Source organism: Schistocerca gregaria, unplaced genomic scaffold, assembly GCF_023897955.1.
Source record: "Schistocerca gregaria isolate iqSchGreg1 unplaced genomic scaffold, iqSchGreg1.2 ptg001218l, whole genome shotgun sequence".
NCBI lineage: Eukaryota > Metazoa > Arthropoda > Insecta > Orthoptera > Acrididae > Schistocerca > Schistocerca gregaria.
Genome location: NW_026062540.1, coordinates 28723 through 35270, shown reverse-complemented (window position 1 = coordinate 35270; position 6548 = coordinate 28723). Strand labels below are relative to the sequence as shown.

The 6548-nt window shown below is 24.1% G+C and overlaps 1 non-coding gene across 1 annotated transcript; it reads right to left on the bottom strand.

Moving 5' to 3' along the window:
* Nucleotides 1-488: 488 nt before the first annotated feature.
* On the bottom strand, nucleotides 489-607 carry LOC126329793 (5S ribosomal RNA). The gene has a single exon (XR_007562540.1). It is a non-coding gene; the product is annotated as a 5S ribosomal RNA (ribosomal RNA).
* Between the last annotated feature and the right edge of the window lie 5941 nt (nucleotides 608-6548).

Genomic DNA, 6548 nt, shown 5'->3' with positions numbered 1-6548 from the left:
TTTATATTTATTATATTATCTAAAATCTCCTATTATTATATTCATCTATATATATTATCTACATACTATCTTTTCATAACATATATAAATATATATACTATTTTCTATTCTCTTATTCTATTTTGTTATCATCACATTTTATTCTATCATCAAATACCATAGTATCATATTATAATATCTTACATTTATTTGTTTAATTTTTTTTATAAACTTTTTTATCTATTATTGTTTATTTATTTTAACTATAAATATTTTTATATCATGTTATATTTATCTAAATATTTATTCTCTGTCTATCTGAATTCTACTAACAGATATCATTTTTAATCTTATATAAAATATTAAAAATATATATAAATTCAAATATTATATATGAGTTTTCTTACATCCAATATTAGTTGTTATATAAGTTAAATAATAATTACAAAATATATTAATATAACAATAAAAAATAATATATATATATTAAATATAACAAATAAAAAAAAAGAATACAACACCTAGAGTTCACAGCTGGTTTCCCATTCCATTACTAACTAGGCCTAAGTACGTTTAACTTCGCTGATCGGACGGGAAGCGGTGCTTTTGTACTAGTATGGTCGTATTCATTATATAACTATCAACCTATTATATATAAATCATCATCTATTTCTACAACTCTTATTATCTTTTAAATTTCTTTTTTATTTAACTCTAATCTATTATATAATAATTTTATTAATATAATACATATTATATATTTCATTTTGTTTATATAATCAATCATCTACATTATAATATCACCTCCTATATCATATTATTAAATAATTCACACCAATTATCTCATAAATAAATAAATTTCTTATTATCAATATTTATCTCCTTTCTATTTAACTCTTATAACCTACTAGATTATAATTATCTACTTTTATACATATGACATTATTTTTCTATTTTTTATAACACTATCATAAAATCAACCCTACTTCCTTTATATATCTAAAACATATATATATATATATATATTTTTTTAACACAAGTTAATATCAGCTAATAAAATTCTTTTATATCAACAAAAAATATTTATAATTAAAGATGATGATAAATTTTATTACATCAAATTATACATTTAACTCATATTGATTATCAGATACATATTTATTATATATATTAGACCAATATATCTATTTTTACAATCATCTATACTAATCGATCTATTAACTATCTCTATATTAATATATTACAGCTTTATCAAATAATATTCATATTCAAATATAGATTATTCTATAATAAAATTCATCTAACCTATTTAATCTTCATTATTCAATTCATTATTTTAATTAACATCATTTTTATCTATCTATCATCTTTAATACTCTCTACCAAAATATACTAATATCACTATTTAATATAACTCTACTATTATATCTACTTAATATTACAATCTATCATAATTATATACACACTCATTTATTCTATATAATACTATCTATATACACCATCTATCATACTCTATCTACATCTACATATTCACATAATCTACCATATTATCTATTCTTATCTAATTCATAATTTATAACCTTATATTCATATTATTCATATAATTCATATATCATACTATCCACATACATTAACTACCATTAACTATTCACATTCATTATTATTATTAACTATCCACACACATTAATTCTTATTAACTGCTTATCTACACTCATATTAATTATCGTCTCTGTCATACCTTCTATACCTTTTTCTATACATCCACATCCTCTATCATATTATCCATTCCTCTCTATCTAATCAAATATATACTCATATTATATTCAATCTATAATTCATTATTACTTTATCATCTAATTCACAATCTCTTATTCTATCATATCTATTCTTCTATCTTCATACTTTTTTTCACTATATTATATCATTCTCATATTCTTTAATTAATTATTTATTTTATTATATTATCAAATATTATTCTATTATCCTATTCTCTGTTCCTATATCATCTTATTTCATTAATATACTACCCTCTCTATCTTATACCACATACTACTCCACTCTATAACCCCTATTATTAACCTAATATACCACCCAAAAAACCTATCAATACATCACAATCTATGATAAATATTTACACAATCAATATATAACTCAAAATATACATTCACTCTAATTAATCTTATTTTTAACATCATCATCTCTATCAATAATCTCCCACTAAATATATTTTCTAATATCTCTTACGCAATATTTTAAACTACCACTCTATTTTAATCAACTCTACTTCGCATCTTATATATATATATATATATCAAATTCTATAACAAGCTAACTCTTATACTAAACATCATTATTTTAAATAATTCATATTTTATATATAATTTATCTATTATCCTGCATAAACCCTTTCATCATTCAAATTCTAACTCAACATCATCTCTATTCCGGCTATACACACCATCATCATAACAATCATCTTCGATCTATATCTATAGAATATTCAATCAACTGATCACTTATTCATAGCTTTATCACTCTATTCGCATCTTGTCATATTATCGTACAATTTATTTACAGATCTAATCAAGCAATTTTCCTTTTCAATATTTCCTTTTCAATAAATCGAGCTAACATCTCATCCTCACAATTTGCATTCTGACTCTATTTTGTTCAGCTAATCTTCATATCAGTTAATTTTTTCAAACCACTCAGATCAGGAATATTGCCTTCAAATTGATTCTCCCTCATTTCCAAATTTTCGAGATTAGTTAACTTGCCAATTTCATTTCTCACAGCACTACTTAATTGATTCAAACTCGGATCTAGACCAATTATCTTATTCTGTCTATTAATATCAGACCATAAACTGCCATTCATACTATTTTCTCAAATATTCACATATCTCAATCTACTCAATCAATATAGATCTTTAGCTATCGGTCCAGACAGACTTAATCCGCTTAAGTCAAGATCCACTAATTTATACACATTTCTAATATTTTCATCTAAACTAGCATTAAATTTCTTATCTCCTAGCTTCAAAGCTTCCAAATTACACAGCCAATATAGACCTTTAGCTCTAGATCCACATAGACCTATCTTACTTACGTCAACATAAACTAATCAATTCACACTTTTTATATCCTCATCTAAATCACCATCAAACTTGTTCCCCTGTAAAAATAAACATCTTAATTTACCCAATTAATATAGACCACTAGCTATAGATCCAGATACACATCAGTTACCCAACTCAACATAACTTAACTATACCAGACGTTTAATATTATCACTCACTGTTCCATTAAAACTGTTACCTCCTAATTTCACAGTTCTCAACTTGTTCAATCAGTATAGTTTATCAGCTATCAGACCAGATATGTTTGAATTAGTTAATTCAAGATGCATTAATTTATTCAAACCTACAATCTTATCGTTTAAACTATTATTCAATCTATTCTCATTTAAATACAAAATTTTTAAATTATTCACTAACTATAGATCTTCAGGTGTCGGTCCACACAGACCTGATCCACTTAACTCAAAACAACTTAATTCTTTCAAATTTCCAATCTTATCACTCAAACTACCACCAAACTTACTTCCCCTTAACAACACATATTCTAATTTAATCAATCAATATACACCTTCAGGTATTATCCACATAGACAGGCCTAACCCATTCAACTCAACGTTATCTAATTCTTTCAGATTTCCAACCTTATCACTTAAATTACCGCTAAATTTATTTCCCCTTAACACCAACTCTTCTAATTTAGTCACTCATTACAGACCATCTGGTATTATGCCACATACTCTTAATTCACCTATGTTAAAACTCGATAATTCTGTCTGATTTCTGATATTATTACACAAAACCCCATCAAAACTGTTTCCTTGCAAATTCAACTCTTGCACTTTACTCAATCAATATAAATTTTCATCTATCTTGCCAGATAAATTTCATAGCACCAAGTTAAATATCCTTAATTTACTCAATTTTTCAATTCTATCATCTAATTTACCGACCAATTTGTTAATGCCCAAATCCACCACTTCTAAATTATTCAAATCCTAGATCTCATTTGCAATATTACCTGACAGACACATCAATCCTATTAAATTCCTCAATCTATCTTTAATTAATACAATATTTTCTGCAATTTTAGATATCTCAATCTCTGCATATAGTCCGAGACCAACAATCTCATTATCTTCATTACAAAATACTCTTTCTTCATTGCACTACTCTTCTCTGATTTTATTATCTGATACCACTACTTTATTCAACTCCTCCACAAATCTCAAACATCTCTAATCCACCTCTGCCCAAAATATTGCTAAAATCTCATCTGCTACAATTAACACTATCAATCACTTGTTCATCATCTTATGTTTTGTAATTTTTCAAACTAATTTGTGCTCATATGTCTCTATATTTATATAATTTACCTAATTAAGTTTATCAAATATTTTTTAACATTCACCACCTATGATCATCTGTCTCAGCTATATATTTTATATATATTACAAACCTCTATATTCTATCATCTCCTCCTCCATAATACACAATATATACTCTTTTTCAAACCTTTTATAAAGCTTTAAATACTCTTTTCTTTACCTTCATCTCTTACTACTCATTGTAATTTATTTTTTAAATATCAAACTATAATTTATATTTTTCTATAATCTCTTCATTTGCTAAAGGTTAAGGTCATCTTTTACGCATCCATCATAATCCTTCACATCAAATAATCAAATTATGTTCATTTACTGAGCTCGTGAATCAAAAATGCATACAAATCTTTCTAATATTTCTATCTCACTACCTTCTATTCACATTATACTCTTGTTGTTTTGCTTTTTACTTTCTATTATTGTAATAATATATTATTCATCTCTTATATCAACTTGTCTTTAACCACTATATATATCTCTTTTTCTTATATATTATTTCATTCATTTTTCTCTTTTTCAAAACTCTTATAATTAATTCAGTATATTTTACACATCTTCTCTCTACATACAAATAAATTATCATTTTTTTATTCATCTCTTTAATTTATAAACATCAATTATCTATCTCTTTATCTATAATAATCACATTAAATTTTATTTACTATTATCTATCTATACACTTTCTATATCATTTATCTATTTTTTCTTTTTACTCTATACTTTATATTATTCATTACCTCTGTTCTTAATATTATAACTATATCCATCATCTCTATAATTTTCATTCTATTTATTACATTTTTCACATAACTATTTTCACATAACTATTTTCACATATCTTATACACATATTCTCTACCTACAATCTCCCATTCTTCTTCATTTTTCTATTACCATGCTCTATCCCTTTTAATTTTTCTCTATATTATATTTACCTTATTTCAAAGCTTATAAAAAACTTTATTTCATCTCATTTATTTTTTATTTTAAATTTATCATTTTATAATATATTTATATTCTTTATCTTTTATCAACATATCTCTATCTTACAATTATTCATTCATCTCTATTCTATCTTTCTCTTTGCATCATCTTCTCTTCCCTAATCTCCCTATATACTTTTTATATATATTATTTAATCTTTTTATTATTTTCATAAATTTTATATTTCCTTTACTCTATCTTATACACCTAGCTCTCATTCACATCACTTTCATGCTTTTATTATCTATTAACCTTTCTATTCCTTCAACACACCTTATCTCTTCAATTCAATTTCTCTATCCTATACTCTCATATACCTTATTCAATATCTCATCATCTACATATACATTCTCTATACTATATATCTATGCTTTTTATTATGTCATTCACATACTATCTATATATACTCTTCTATTATATCATATTATTCTACATAACTACATCTTATATTATATTATCTCATATACCCGCATATTTTATCATATTACCTACAAGTTTCTCATTTTATCATATTACCTACAAGTTTCTCATTTTATCACATTACCTACAAGTTTCTCATTTTATCATATTATCCAACATACTTCTACACTCCATCATACTATTCACACACAACACCTACGTCATATTATCTATACGCAAAATATATCAAACTATTCAATACTAACTATATCATATTTTCTACATTAACATAACTATCTATATACTTCTTATTATATCACATTATATACACATAACCTTCTGTTTATTCATACTATTCATCTATTCTTTATAATATATATTCTACCATTATCTATACATATACTATTTTTTATTATCCTATTATATTATATCATCCTATTTCACTATTTATTTTCTTATCATTTTATCGTCTTCTATAACATTATACATTTATTGTATATATGTTATTTATTATATATACAAATATTTTAAATTACATCTAATAATCTCGTTCTTCTATTTCATTTGTTCTCTTTGATATCTCTCTATTATTTATACATCTATGCATGACATCTTATTGACATAAAATATATAAGTCCTGATACATGATGTATTAGCTTGTACATATATGTTTATATTTAGTTATTATTATTAAATATATTTGTATTTTTATTCTCTCTCTATATA